The sequence below is a fragment of the Alosa pseudoharengus genome, unplaced genomic scaffold (genome assembly GCF_046254945.1).
Source record: "Alosa pseudoharengus isolate Yale_2024_CS ecotype anadromous, Long Island Sound unplaced genomic scaffold, YU_APseudo_1.1 YU_APseudo_1.1_scf_11, whole genome shotgun sequence".
NCBI lineage: Eukaryota > Metazoa > Chordata > Actinopteri > Clupeiformes > Clupeidae > Alosa > Alosa pseudoharengus.
This window is the reverse complement of record NW_027468576.1, coordinates 2,726,846-2,741,472: the sequence shown is the minus strand read 5'-3', so window position 1 is coordinate 2,741,472 and position 14,627 is coordinate 2,726,846.

Genomic DNA, 14,627 nt, shown 5'->3' with positions numbered 1-14,627 from the left:
GGTATCGTTGGAATCCTTGGACCAAGCCGAGTTCAACGCACCCTATGACGTCATTTTCCGCCATGATGGATTTTCCGCCATATTGGATTTTAGTGAAAGTGAAACTAAAACTTCACAGGTCACAAATTTTGTCCGATCGTCACCAAACTTGACTCACATGATCTTCAGACGAAGCCTCACAAAAGTTGTGGTGTTTTGTCTTCGGAACTATAACCGTTCACCCGTAATATCCAATCGAAATTTGCGGCGAAGCCGCCAAACAGGAAGTGAGCTCATATCTCAGCAACCCATTCATCTATCATAACCAAACTAAGTACATAGACTCAGGACCCAATCAAGGGGACGTTCAAAAAATCTGGTGACCTTTGACCTCTAGGGGGCGCTGTAATTTAGGAACATGCCTTTTGGCCTGTAGCTGCAGTTGTGCTTAGAATTAAAATGCACTAGTGGTGTCTGGTAATACTGTTGGAGGTCCTTAGGCCGACCCAAGCCAACTTGTGATGTCATCATAATTGATTCGGCCGCCATATTGGATTTAATCAAAAACACGTACAAATTTTCGCAGGCCACAAATTTCAACGGATCCTCACCAAAATTGGCAGAGACCATCTTCAGACCATGCCTTATCAGTGCATCGCTTTTCGGAACGATTGACAGTAGCATTCGGCTGTAACAGCCAATCGAAACTTGCGGCGAAGCCGCCAAACAGGAAGTGAGCTCATATCTCAGCAACCCTACCATGTATCATAACCAAACTTACTACATAGGTTCAGGACCCCATTAGGAGGACGCTCAAAAAATGTGTTGACCTTTGACCTGTAGGGGGTGCTGCAATTAGCAATATTGCATTTTGATCTGTAGTTGCGATGTGTTTTATCGATCTTTTATTTTTGGATGTGAAACTGATGACAACATGTTCCATCCAGTTCATTCTAATGCGTGTGTGGTAGGGCGGGGCGGGACGGGGTGGGACGGGCAGGGGTGATTAGGTGGGGGGGCTGGCTGGCGGAGGCTGTGGCAATACTCAGCCCTGTTTCAACCCTACAAAGTCAGTTATGTTTGATGTGACACTTGTTGAAAGTGTTGATCACGATGTCTGCTGAGTTCTATCTTGTCGCCGTGGCTACTCCGGCCTATTCTGCTTGGCCCCCTCATTGCTGCTTGCAGCTATATTTGGGGGCCAAGCAGCGAAGCTGCGAAGGCACCCATTGTGTTTCTATTTGTTCTTATTATTATTATTATTATTATTATTATTATTATTATTCCGCCATTGAAGTCAATGGCAGCCCATAGAACCGTCTGGTGAAAAGTTGTGAAATTTGGCACACTGATTAGGGACAGTCCCATGGTTAATGTCACCAAGTTTCATGATGGCACCTCAAGCACTCTAGCGCCACCAACAGGCCAAAGTTGGACATGCGTTCACGCACGTAACTTTTGACCCGTATGGCCGATTGTCAAAAATGAGGTATCATTGGAATCCTTGGACCAATCCGAGTTAAACGCACAGTATGAAGTCATTTTCCGCCATGATGGATTTTCCGCCATATTGGATTTCATCAAAAACACTAAAAAGTCCTCTCAGGTCACATATTTTGTCCGATTGACACCAAACTTCACAGATATCATTTACAGACCATGCCTCATTAATGCATTGCTTTTTGTCTCCGGAACTAAAACCGTTCGCGCGTAACAGCCAATCGAAATTTGTGGCGAAGCCGCCACACAGGAAGTGAGCTCATATCTCAGCAACCCATTGATCTATCATAACCAAACTAAGTACATGGACTCAGGACCCAATCAGGGGGACGCTCAAGAAATCTGGTGACCTTTGACCTCTAGGGGGCGCTGTAATTAAGAAACATACCTTTTGGCCTGTAGCTGCAGTTGTGCTTAGAATTAAAATGCACTAGTGGTGTCTGGTAATACTGTTGGAGGTCCTTAGGCCGACCCAACCCAACTTGTGATGTCATCGTAATTGATTCGGCCGCCATATTGGATTTAATCAAAAACACGTACAAGCTTTCGCAGGTCACAAATTTCAGCGGATCCTCAACAAAATTGGCAGAGACCATCTTCAGACCATGCCTTATCAGTGCATTGCTTTCTGGAGCAATTGACAGAAGCATTCGGCTGTAACAGCCAATCGAAATTTGCGGCGAAGCCGCCAAACAGGAAGTGAGCTCATATCTCAGCAACCCTTGCATGTATCAAAGCCAAACTAGGTGCATGGACTCAGGACCCAATCAGGGGGACACTCAATAAATCTGGTGACCTTTGACCTCTAGGGGGCGCTGTAATTAAAAAAACATGCCTTTTGGCCTGTAGCTGCTGTTGTATTTGGAATTAAAATGTACTAGTGGTGTCTGGTAATACTGTTGGAGGTCCTTATGCCGACCCAGGCCAACTTGTGATGTCATCGTAATTGATTCGGCCGCCATGTTAGACTTAATCAAAAACATCAAAAAGTTTTCACAGGTCGCAAATTTCATATGATTTTCACCAACATTGGCACAGACCATCTTCAGATCATAACCTATCAATATGTTGCTCTCTGGAACAATTGACAAAAGCATTCGCCCCTACCAGCCAATCGACATTGGTGGCGAAGCCGCCAAACAGGAAGTGAGCTCATATCTCAGCAACCCTATAATGTATCATAACCAAACTTACTACATATATTCATGACCCCATTAGGAGGACGCTCAAAAAATGTGGTGACATTTGACCTGTAGGGGGTGCTGCAATTAGCAATATTGCATTTTGATGTGTAGTTGTTGATGTGTTTTATCAATCTTTTATTTTTTGATGTGAAACTGATGACAACATGTTCCATCCAGTTAATTCTAATGCGTGCGTGCAGGGGCAGGGCAGGGCAGGACGGGGTGGGACGGGCTGGGGTGATTAGGTGGGGGGGGCTGGCTGGTGGAGGCGGTGGCAATACTCAGCCCTGTTTCAGCCCTGTTCATCCCGGGTGTCTGCTGGGTGTCTGCTGAGTTCTATCTTGTCACCGTGGCTACTCCGGCCTATTCTGCTTGGCCCCCTCATTGCTGCTTGCAGCTATATTTGGGGGCCAAGCAGCGAAGCTGCGAAGGCACCCATTGTGTTTCTATTTGTTCTTATTATTATTATTATTATTATTATTATTATTATTATTCCGCCATTGAAGTCAATGGCAGCCCATAGAACCGTCTGGTGAAAAGTTGTGAAATTTGGCACACTGATTAGGGACAGTCCCATGGTTAATGTCACCAAGTTTCATGATGGCACCTCAAGCACTCTAGCGCCACCAACAGGCCAAAGTTGGACATGCGTTCACGCACGTAACTTTTGACCCGTATGGCCGATTGTCAAAAATGAGGTATCATTGGAATCCTTGGACCAATCCGAGTTAAACGCACAGTATGAAGTCATATTCCGCCATGATGGATTTTCCGCCATATTGGATTTCATCAAAAACACTAAAAAGTCCTCTCAGGTCACATATTTTGTCCGATTGACACCAAACTTCACAGATATCATTTACAGACCATGCCTCATTAATGCATTGCTTTTTGTCTCCGGAACTAAAACCGTTCGCGCGTAACAGCCAATCGAAATTTGTGGCGAAGCCGCCACACAGGAAGTGAGCTCATATCTCAGCAACCCATTGATCTATCATAACCAAACTAAGTACATGGACTCAGGACCCAATCAGGGGGACGCTCAAGAAATCTGGTGACCTTTGACCTCTAGGGGGCGCTGTAATTAAGAAACATACCTTTTGGCCTGTAGCTGCAGTTGTGCTTAGAATTAAAATGCACTAGTGGTGTCTGGTAATACTGTTGGAGGTCCTTAGGCCGACCCAACCCAACTTGTGATGTCATCGTAATTGATTCGGCCGCCATATTGGATTTAATCAAAAACACGTACAAGCTTTCGCAGGTCACAAATTTCAGCGGATCCTCAACAAAATTGGCAGAGACCATCTTCAGACCATGCCTTATCAGTGCATTGCTTTCTGGAGCAATTGACAGAAGCATTCGGCTGTAACAGCCAATCGAAATTTGCGGCGAAGCCGCCAAACAGGAAGTGAGCTCATATCTCAGCAACCCTTGCATGTATCAAAGCCAAACTAGGTGCATGGACTCAGGACCCAATCAGGGGGACACTCAATAAATCTGGTGACCTTTGACCTCTAGGGGGCGCTGTAATTAAAAAAACATGCCTTTTGGCCTGTAGCTGCTGTTGTATTTGGAATTAAAATGTACTAGTGGTGTCTGGTAATACTGTTGGAGGTCCTTATGCCGACCCAGGCCAACTTGTGATGTCATCGTAATTGATTCGGCCGCCATGTTAGACTTAATCAAAAACATCAAAAAGTTTTCACAGGTCGCAAATTTCATATGATTTTCACCAACATTGGCACAGACCATCTTCAGATCATAACCTATCAATATGTTGCTCTCTGGAACAATTGACAAAAGCATTCGCCCCTACCAGCCAATCGACATTGGTGGCGAAGCCGCCAAACAGGAAGTGAGCTCATATCTCAGCAACCCTATAATGTATCATAACCAAACTTACTACATATATTCATGACCCCATTAGGAGGACGCTCAAAAAATGTGGTGACATTTGACCTGTAGGGGGTGCTGCAATTAGCAATATTGCATTTTGATGTGTAGTTGTTGATGTGTTTTATCAATCTTTTATTTTTTGATGTGAAACTGATGACAACATGTTCCATCCAGTTAATTCTAATGCATGCGTGCAGGGGCAGGGCAGGGCAGGACGGGGTGGGACGGGCTGGGGTGATTAGGTGGGGGGGGCTGGCTGGTGGAGGCGGTGGCAATACTCAGCCCTGTTTCAGCCCTGTTCATCCCGGGTGTCTGCTGGGTGTCTGCTGAGTTCTATCTTGTCACCGTGGCTACTCCGGCCTATTCTGCTTGGCCCCCTCATTGCTGCTTGCAGCTATATTTATTATTATTATTCCGCCATTGAAGTCAATGGCAGCCCATAGAACCGTCTGGTGAAAAGTTGTGAAATTTGGCACACTGATTAGGGACAGTCCCATGATTAATGTCACCAAGTTTCATGATGGCACCTCAAGCACTCTAGCGCCACCAACAGGCCAAAGTTGGACGTGCGTTCACGCACGTAACTTTTGACCCGTCAGTCCGATTTTCAAAAATGAGGTATCGCTAGAATCCTTGGACCATGCCGAGTTCAACGCACCCTATGACGTCATTTTCCGCCATGATGGATTTTCCGCCATATTGGATTTCATCAAAAACACTAAAAAGTCTTCACAGGTCACAAATTTTGTTCGATCGACACCAAACTTCATGGATATCATCTACAGACCATGCCTCATTAATGCATTGCTTTTTGTCTTCGGAACTAAAACTACTCGCGCGTAACAGCCAATCGAAGTTGGCGGCGAAGCTGCCAAACAGGAAGTGAGCTCATATCTCAGCAACCCATTGATCTATCATAACCAAACTTAGTATATGGACTCATGACCCAATCAGGGGGAAGCTCAAGAAATCTGGTGACCTTTGACCTCTAGGGGGCGCTGTAATTAAGAAACATGCCTTTTGGCCTGTAGCTGCTGTTGTGCATAGAATTAAAACGCACTAGTGGTGTCTGGTAATACTGTTGGAGGTCCTTAGGCCGACCCAAGCCAACTTGTGATGTCATCGTAATTGATTCGGCCGCCATATTGGATTTAATCAAAAACACGTACAAGTTTTCACAGGTCACAAATTTCAGCGGATCCTCACCAAAATTGGCAGAGACCATCTTCAGACCATGCCTTATCAGTGCATTGCTTTCTGGAACAATTGACAGAAGCATTCGGCTGTAACAGCCAATCGAAATTTGCGGCGAAGCCGCCAAACAGGAAGTGAGCTCATATCTCAGCAACCCTTGCATGTATCAAAGTCAAACTAAGTGCATGGACTCAGGACCCAATCAGGGGGACACTCAATAAATATGGTGACCTTTGACCTCTAGGGGGCGCTGTAATTAAGAAACATGCCTTTTGGCCTGTAGCTGCTGTTGTGTTTGGAATTAAAATGTACTAGTGGTGTCTGGTAATACTGTTGGAGTTCCTTAGGCCAACCCATGTCAACTTGTGATGTCATCGTAATTGATTCGGCCGCCATATTGGATTTAATCAAAAACACGTACAAGTTTTGGCAGGTCACAAATTTCAGCGGATCCTCACCAAAATGGGCAGAGACCATCTTCAGACCATAACCTATCTATATATTGCTTTCTGGAACAATTAACAAAAGCTTTCGCCCGTAAACAGCCAATCGAAATTGGTGGCGAAGCCGCCAAACAGGAAGTGAGTTCATATCTCAGCAACCCTGCTATGTATCATAACCAAACTTACTACATGGATTCATGACCCCATTAGGAGGACGCTCAAAAACTTTGGTGACCTTTGACCTGTAGGGGGTGCTGCAATTAGCAATATTGCATTTTGATCTGTAGTTGCTGATGTGTTTTATTGATCTTTTATTTTTTGATGTGAAACTAATGACAACATGTTCCATCCAGTTCATTCTAATGCGTGCGTGTGTGCAAGGGCGGGGCGGGGCAGGACGGGCTGTGGTGAATAGGTGGGGGGCTTGCTGGCGGAGGCGTTGCAATACTCAGCCCTGTTTCAGCCCTACAAAATCAGCTATGTTTTGATGCGACACTTGTTGAAAGTGTTGATCACGGGTGTCTGCTGAGTTCTATCTTGTCGCCGTGGCTTCTCCGGCCTATTCTGCTTGGCTCCCTCATTGCTGCTTGCAGCTATATTTATGCAACTTTCTTCCGCAATGAGAGTCTATGGCAGCCCATAGAACCGTACAGTAAAAAGTTGTAAAATTTGGCACATTGATTCAGGACAGTATATTAATTAATTTGACCAAGTTTTATGCCTGAACCACAGACAGTCTAGCGCCACCAATGGGTCAAAGTTGACATTGCATCCATGCAATTAACTTTTGACCCGTATGCCCGATTTTGAATATCGCAACATATTTGGAAGCCTTGGATGAGGCTGAACTCAACGCACCCAATTACGTCAATTTCCGCCATGTTGGATCTTCCGCCATATTGGATTTCATCAAAAACACTTAAAAGTTTTTACAGGTCACAAAGTTCATCCGATTTTCACGAAACTTGGCACAGATGATCTTCAGACCATGTCTCATAAATGCATTGCCTTTGACATCCATACTCAAACCTGGTCGCCAGTCACGACCAATCAAAATTGGCGGCGAAGCCGCCAAACAGGAAGTGAACTCAGATCTCGGCAAGGCTTTCACATATCAAAACCAAACTCAGTACATGGGCTCACGACCCAATTAAGAGGAGGCTCAATAAATTTGATGACTTTTGACCTACAGGTGGCGCTATAATTAACAAAACTACGTTTTGGCCTCTATGGGGTGACGTGTTTGAAATGAAAACATATTAATGATCTCTGTTCATACTTTGGGAGGTCCTTAGGCTGACACATATCAACTTTTGACATTAACATAATTGATTGGACCACCATATTGGATTTCATCAAAAACACTTAAAAGTTTTCACAGGTCACAAAGTTCATCCGATTTTCACAAAACTTGGTTCAGATGTTCTTCGGACCAGAACTCACAAACGCATTGCTTTTTGGACCCATGTGCAAAACAGGTCACCTGTCACAACCAATTGAATTTGGCGGCAAAGCCGCCAAACAGGAAGTGAACTCAGATCTCGGCAAGGCTTTCACGTATCAAAACCAAACTCAGTACGTGGGCTCAGGACCCAATTAGGAGGAGGCACAATAAGTTAGATGACTTTTGACCAATAGGTGGCGCTGTAATAAGCAAAATTACGTTTTGGCCTGTTATGGGTGATGTGTTTGGAATTAAAACATATTAGTGATGTCTATTAATACTTTGGGAGGTCCTTAAGCTGACTGATGGCAATTTGTGACGTCAGCATAATTAATTCTACCGCCATATTGGATTTCATCAAAAACACTAAAAAGTTTTCATAGGTCACAAAGTTCATCCGATTTTCACGAAACTTGGCACAGACGATCTTCAGACCATAACTCACAAACGCATTGCTTTTTGGACCCATATTCTAAACAGGTCACCTGTGACAACCAATCGAATTTGGCGGCAAAGCCGCCAAACAGGAAGTGAACTCAGATCTCGGCAAGGCTTTTAAGTATCAAAACCAAACTCAGTACATGGGCTTAGGACCCAATTAGGAGGAGGCTCAATAAATTTGATGACTTTTGACCACTAGGGGGGCGCTATAATCACAGGAAGTCGGCTCATATCTCAGCAACAATTTCATATATAGAAACCAAACTTGGTGTATGGACTTGTGAACCAATCCTGAGGACACACGATACATTTGGGGACTTTCAACCACTAGGGGGGCGCTAGAGATACAGGAAGTAAGCTCATATCTCAGCAACGCTTTCATGTATCAAAACCAAACTTGGTATATGTACTTGGGATCCCACGGTGAGGACGCACAATACGTTTGGTGAACTTTGACCACTAGGGGCGCTATAATTAGCAAGACTTTCTCGTATGAACACCAAACTTGGTACGTGGACTCGTGAACACATCCTGAGGACCTGAAATAAATTTGGTGACGTTTGAACACTAGGGGTGCTATAATTAACAATACTTTCACCTATAAAAACCAAACTTGGTATGTGGACTTAGGAGCACATCCCAAGAACACACAATCAATTTGTTGTGCTTTGACCACTAGTGGCACTATAATCACAGGAAGTAGGGTCATATTTCAGCAATACTTTCACATATAGAAACCAAATTTAGTATATGGACTTGGGACCCTATCTTGAGGACACACAATACATTTACCAACTTTCGACCACTAGGGGGGTGCTAGAGTTACAGGGTTTTGAGGACAGATCCAATGAAATAACTTGAAGTTTGGAGAAATGGAAAGCAGAGGACAGATACAATGAAAGAACTTGAAGTTTGGAGAAATGGAAAGCAGAGGACAGATACAATGAAATAATGAGTTTTGAGAAATGGAAAGCAGAGGACAGATACAATGAAAACTTTGAAAGCAGAAGACAGATACAATGAAAGAACTTTGAAAGCAGAGGACAGATACAATGAAAGAACTTGAAGTTTGGAGAAATGGAAAGCAGAGGACAGATACAATGAAAGAACTTTGAAAGCAGAGGACAGATACAATGAAATAACTTGAAGTTTGGAGAAATGGAAAGCAGAGGACAGATACAATGAAAGAACTTTGAAAGCAGAGGACAGATACAATGAAAGAACTTTGAAAAGCAGAGGACAGATACAATAAAATAACTTGGAGTTTAGAGAAATGGAAAGCAGAGGACAGATACAATGAAAGAACTTGAAGTTTGGAGAAATGGAAAGCAGAGGACAGATACAATGAAAGAACTTTGAAAGCAGAGGACAGATACAATGAAAGAACTTGAAGTTTGGAGAAACGGAAAGCAGAGGACAGACACAATGAAAGAACTTGAAGTTTGGAGAAATGGAAAGCAGAGGACAGATACAATGAAAGAACTTTGAAAGCAGAGGACAGATACAATGAAAGAACTTTGAAAGCAGAGGACAGATACAATGAAAAAATCTTGAAGTTTGGAGAAATGGAAAGCAGAGGACAGATACAATGAAAGAACTTTGAAAGCAGAGGACAGATACAATGAAATAACTTGAAGTTTGGAGAAATGGAAAGCAGAGGACAGATACAATGAAAGAACTTTGAAAGCAGAGGACAGATACAATGAAAGAACTTTGAAAAGCAGAGGACAGATACAATAAAATAACTTGGAGTTTAGAGAAATGGAAAGCAGAGGACAGATACAATGAAAGAACTTGAAGTTTGGAGAAATGGAAAGCAGAGGACAGATACAATGAAAGAACTTTGAAAGCAGAGGACAGATACAATGAAAGAACTTGAAGTTTGGAGAAACGGAAAGCAGAGGACAGATACAATGAAAGAACTTTGAAAGCAGAGGACAGATACAATGAAAGAACTTTGAAAGCAGAGGACAGATACAATGAAAGAACTTTGAAAAGCAGAGGACAGATACAATAAAATAACTTGGAGTTTAGAGAAATGGAAAGCAGAGGACAGATACAATGAAAGAACTTGAAGTTTGGAGAAATGGAAAGCAGAGGACAGATACAATGAAAGAACTTTGAAAGCAGAGGACAGATACAATGAAAGAACTTGAAGTTTGGAGAAACGGAAAGCAGAGGACAGATACAATGAAAGAACTTGAAGTTTGGAGAAATGGAAAGCAGAGGACAGATACAATGAAAGAACTTTGAAAGCAGAGGACAGATACAATGAAAGAACTTTGAAAGCAGAGGACAGATACAATGAAAGAACTTGAAGTTTGGAGAAATGGAAAGCAGAGGACAGATACAATGAAAGAACTTTGAAAGCAGAGGACAGATACAATGAAAGAACTTGAAGTTTAGAGAAATGGAAAGCAGAGGACAGATACAATGAAAGAACTTTGAAAGCAGAGGACAGATACAATGAAAGAACTTGAAGTTTGGAGAAATGGAAAGCAGAGGACAGATACAATGAAAGAACTTGAAGTTTGAAGAAATGGAAAGCAGAGGCCAGATACAATGACAGAATGAGTTTAGAGAAATGGAAAGCAGAGGACAGATACAATGAAAGAACTTGGAGTTTAGACAAATGGAAAGCAGAGTACATATACAATGACAGAACTTTGAAAGCACAGGACAGATACAATGAAATAACTTGAAGTTTGGAGAAACGGAAAGCAGAGGACAGATACAATGAAAGAACTTGAAGTTTGGAGAAATGGAAAGCAGAGGACAGATACAATGAAAGAACTTTGAAAGCAGAGGACAGATACAATGAAAGAACTTTGAAAGCAGAGGACAGATACAATGAAAGAACTTGAAGTTTGGAGAAATGGAAAGCAGAGGACAGATACAATGAAAGAACTTGGAGTTTAGAGAAATGGAAATCAGAGGACAGATACAATGAAAGAACTTTGAAAGCAGAGGACAGATACAATGAAAGAACTTGAAGTTTAGAGAAATGGAAAGCAGAGGACAGATACAATGAAAGAACTTTGAAAGCAGAGGACAGATACAATGAAAGAACTTGAAGTTTGGAGAAATGGAAAGCAGAGGACAGATACAATGAAAGAACTTGAAGTTTGAAGAAATGGAAAGCAGAGGACAGATACAATGACAGAATGAGTTTAGAGAAATGGAAAGCAGAGGACAGATACAATGAAAGAACTTGAAGTTTGAAGAAATGGAAAGCAGAGGACAGATACAATGACAGAATGAGTTTAGAGAAATGGAAAGCAGAGGACAGATACAATGAAAGAACTTGGAGTTTAGACAAATGGAAAGCAGAGTACATATACAATGACAGAACTTTGAAAGCAGAGGACAGATACAATGAAATAACTTGAAGTTTGGAGAAATGGAAAGCAGAGGACAGATACAATGAAAGAACTTTGAAAGCAGAGGACAGATACAATGAAAGAACTTGAAGTTTGGAGAAACGGAAAGCAGAGGACAGATACAATGAAAGAACTTTGAAAGCAGAGGACAGATACAATGAAAGAACTTGAAGTTTGGAGAAACGGAAAGCAGAGGACAGATACAATGAAAGAACTTTGAAAGCAGAAGACAGATACAATGAAAGAACTTGAAGTTTGGAAAAATTGAAAGCAGAGGACAGATACAATGAAAGAATGAGTTTTGAGAAATGGAAAGCAGAGGACAGATACAATGACAACTTGGAGTTTGGAGAAATGGAAAGCAGAGGATGTTCCCAGTCAGGACAGAAAGCAACAAGTGGGTGCATGATGTGAGAGAGGATAGATTATACAATTATTATGATCATAAACAGAAGTAAATGACTGGCATCTGTGAATTGCCTGTAATATGTTAAGGTTTTAGTCAAGCTATAGGCTATAGGGGGGCGCATCAGACATTTGTGCTCAGGTGTCTATGATCTGGTAATCCAGCACTGACTAGGGACGCCATAATTCAATATCCTGATGGCTTGTGGATAGAAACTATCACAATGTCTAATGCTAACTCATGCTTAAACTGCTTGGCCCCCACATTGCTGCTTGCAGCTATATTTCTCATTGGTTTAAAATGATGTTACGCCCCAAACACACCCATATGACTGATTAAAAAACCTAGGAACACCTTGTTGCGCCATGCGCTCCACGTTTGACAACGAAACTCCTCCCAATGTGAACTGGACATCCTACTAAATTTGAATAGACTTTTGATGAGTGACAATGCACTGTCACTCGTCAAAAACACTTTTAACCGTCATTACCAATTTGCAAATGATGGTGAATAACTACTCATTATGAGATGTACAGTATTTCGTAATGTCTTTGTTTCCCATTGTAATCGTTTTTAATGCTTTGCATGGACGTGCGCTGGTGTGCGTTCATGAATGATAGAAGGATGGTGCGTGCACCTGCCAATATGACTGGTGACATACGCTCTTAAAATAGCATATGAACAACTCGCCATTGACTTCTGACCAGGTTTAGGTGGTGTATGATAGCGATTTTTAGACAATTCGCTAGGCCCCTCCCTAGGTTGTTAATTGCCACACCCCTGGGCGCAATGCTTAAAAAATAAACGTGCAAAATACCGAATTCAACTTTGCGCGGGTGAATAATGAGTATTACGCCATGCGCTGGTGACCCAAAATACAGCCCTAGAAATGTCATGATAGGGCCCATACAGTCTATGGTTTAACACAATAGACCACTGAAGTTTGCATACAAAAAAGAACCAAAACGGCCATCTTTGCCCATATAAGGAGATCCGGTTGTTAATTGAAGCTAACTACCAATGACAAGTTGCATTAGCTCTGGGGTAGCAAAAATCTAAGTGTGCCGCCTTCACGTACCAGAGATCATATCCATTCGAAGGCAGAGGACAAAAGTGTCAGACATTTCAGACTTTTTCATCCAGGTGCGATAATTCAATGTTCAAAAACCCCTTCTGGCAGCCGGGGAGGGACTTACCACGTGTCACCATGTCACATGACCTTAAAATATCGTCTTCGCCTGCAGCCAGATCTTGCAGTATAGTAGGCTTGTTCGAGATGAACTGCGTCTGACTTTGTCTGGCTTTCTACGTCAACGTGAACTTCAGAGGACTTCTGTAAGTGACGTTAGTAGGCCTACTTGTAGACTGCAGTCTAAAGATCGCTGGAAGCATAGAAGCTAACCATCTGAAGTCATGGGCGATCCGATCCTGCAGATCACTCGGTGGACCCCCGACAGCACCAGCCTGATGCTCCAAGAGACTGCAGAGCTCCCCAATGTCAACGGTAGTTTCGAACGTTAGCAGCTCGCCAGCGTCCCCATTAGCAACCTACACTACCCAATTATTGGCACCTTTGGTAAAGTTGACTAAAAACCTGTATCATACATAATCTGTTGGTGAAAAAATTGGAAAAATCCAACCTTGAAGGGAAGCAAATTTATTCTGAGAAAAAGGAAAATCTCATAAAGAAATAAATGATGTTTTCTAAACAAAGTTCGGGAGGAGCCCTTAGGGATGATTGACAGCAATTAACTCACCTGTCTTCCGCCGCCAGGGTATTTAAGCCGGCCTCTTATCCATACGTCACACGCTGCGGCGCTCGCAAAATTGTCCCTCCTCCTCCCCTTACTCCTCCATTTCACTGATAGCCCAGTTACGCATCCTCCTTACACTGGGGGGTGCAAGCGGCCATCGCGATCTCCGCTTCAGGCATTCCATGACCACGGCCATGCCAAACACGCACTTAGCTTATACACTCAGTATAGCAATCATGCCGACGGGCGAACTAGTGAAATATTTTTAACAAAATCACATCGCTCACAATTATTGGCACCCCTGCTTGTAATACCTTCTTAAGCCTCCCTTTGCCAATAAAATAGCTTGTAATATTCTCCTATGACACCCCATAAAGTGGGATTTAAGGCTGTTCGTCTTTACCAAATCTCCCCAGATCGTCCAGATTCCTAGGTCCACACTTGTGCATTCTCCTCTTTGACTCACCCCACTGTTTTTCTATGGAGTTTAGATCAGGGGACTGAGATTGCAATGGCCGAAGCTTGATTTTGTGTTCAGTAAACCATATTTGTTTTGATCTGGACATTTGCTTTGGTTCATTGACCTGATGAATGATCCAATCATGACCAACTTTTAATGTCTTGGCAGAGATTGACAGATCCTTTGGAAATGTTCAGGTTTTTCTTGGTGTTCATGATACCATTCACCGTAATTAGGTTCCTAAGGCCTTTGGGAATAAAAACAGCCAGACAATACCACAACCCCTCCACCATAATTCTCATTAGGTATGGGGTTCTTTTCAGTATAGTCATTATTCTATTTACGCCAAAGACCTAAAGTGTTTCCAGCTAAAGAGCACAATTTTCATTTCATCTGACAATAGACCACACTTCCAGACAAAGTCACTGTACCATTCAGTAACTCCTGCCGTTTACATGGGTAATTAAATGACTGGACAGGCCTTTACCTGGCATGCCCTCTAAATAATCTATTAGCAAAATCTATTTTTTGGGGGACTTGGTGACC